Below are 1,847 nucleotides of genomic sequence, written 5' to 3'. Positions count from 1 at the left end.
GGTCTTTCTGGCAGGGTCAGCCCCTCCCTGGAAACTGTGCAAGGACCCACCATAAGTTACATTAGCAGAAATCCGGGTCTGGCTGAAAGGGGCCTTTTATGAACAACAGAAGACACTCCTATCACTCAGGAAATCTGAAGGGTTTTTGACACTCTGTGCCAAGCACTAGGGACAAAGATCAAATATATGCATTTTTTTCTTATACCACAGACACTGACTACAAAAACCTCTTCTTACCCACGACAACATCTTGAAGTAAAGAGAACCAGAAGGTATGAGAGGGGGCAAATCCATCCACAGGGGGAGGTGAAGAGCATCCCTGTGGGATCCAAGCTATAGGAGCCTGGAGCATGACAGCTGCAGGTGCAGTGGGACAGAGGGGAAAGACAGACTGCCAGGCTCACACATCTAGGCATGAGGCTCCCGTGAGCAGCATGTCACCATGTTTCTGCTGATGAAAGCCTCAACACTTCAGCTGAAGGGCTTGGAGTAAATCCTAGGAGCTCAAAGGTCTCCAAGAAAACAGTCCCTTAGAGACAGGGGCACTCCCTGTAGGCAGGGGTTCCCAGCGGTCTCTGGCTCCACCCCAACAATCCAGAAGACCCCAGAGCCTTGGTTTCTTCCATCCTGATGCTCAGCTCCCAGTGGGCACAGACTGGAAGGAAATCTGTAATCCAGATTGTACTGTTTACAGACAACTCTGTGCTGTTCCCAATTCCTAGCAATGTTCTTCACTTGCTGGAAGTATAAATCATGGACATAGTGTAAGCTACAAACACTCTCTGGGAGATACCATGGACTCAAAGGGGCCCGCGGCAGAGGAGAAAGACCCAGCTCTGTTCCCAAAGGTGATGTGGCAATCCTCCGGTACCGGCCCAGAAACAGTGTTTTAAACATGAGCTTTACGTGGAAGGAAGGACAATGGAGCAAGCTGCCACCCCCTCTGCTTTTATTAGAGCGAGAGGACAGAGAGCCTGGCTGGGCGTGACCATGTGGGACCCATTCTCAGGGCAGGCCCTGGATGTGTGCAGTGCCCCGCTGCAGTCTGGGACCAAACCACTCCATGCTGAGCAGAACACTGCCCTGACTTCATGCAAACCCCTGGTCTCCTTCACCTCCACCTGCTCATCCTACGTCCTACAATTCTACCTCCAGCCACCCAGGAAATCGGCCACTTTCTCAACCTTCATTTAGTTTACTTGACCTATTTGCACCAATATCACCAGGGTATTTTTTCTGGTTTTCTAGAGGTAGAATTAGCATATAGCATCCATTGTATAATTGTAAGGTATACCACATAATCATTTGATATATGCATATATTTCAAAATGATTACAGTAAGATTAGTTAACATCCAGCACCACACATAGTTACAGTTTTTTCCCTGGGATGAGCACTTTTAATTCGACTCTTCTCATGACTTTCAAATATGCAGTGGGGTCTTGTGAACTACAGTCATCATGCTGAACATTCCATCCCCCATGCTTACGATCGATCACTGGAAGCTTGCACCTCCACCACGAGGATTTAGTGGCTGCAGCATTACGGAAGTTGTAACATCTGGTAAGGAAAATCTCCTAGGCTCTTATTCTCCTTTACAAGTGTGTCTATCTGAATTATTTCACAGCATATACATACATGAGAACATCAGGCTGTACACCATACATATACACAATGTGTGTCAATCATTCCTCGGTAAAGCTTCTCCCACCATGCCTTGCACCACCTTTGATTAGTTTTCTTTCCAATTGTTCTTAGCATCTGTTCCTCCCCACAGAATGTTCTGTGATGGTGGAGACTTCTTGTTTGGTCCCAGTGCCCTGCGCTTACAAATTCTTGTTATCTGA

This window comes from Zalophus californianus, chromosome 5 (assembly GCF_009762305.2).
Source record: "Zalophus californianus isolate mZalCal1 chromosome 5, mZalCal1.pri.v2, whole genome shotgun sequence".
In the NCBI taxonomy this organism is placed as follows: domain Eukaryota; kingdom Metazoa; phylum Chordata; class Mammalia; order Carnivora; family Otariidae; genus Zalophus; species Zalophus californianus.
The sequence above is the reverse complement of the archived record's forward strand: the minus strand, read 5'-3'. Positions refer to the sequence as shown.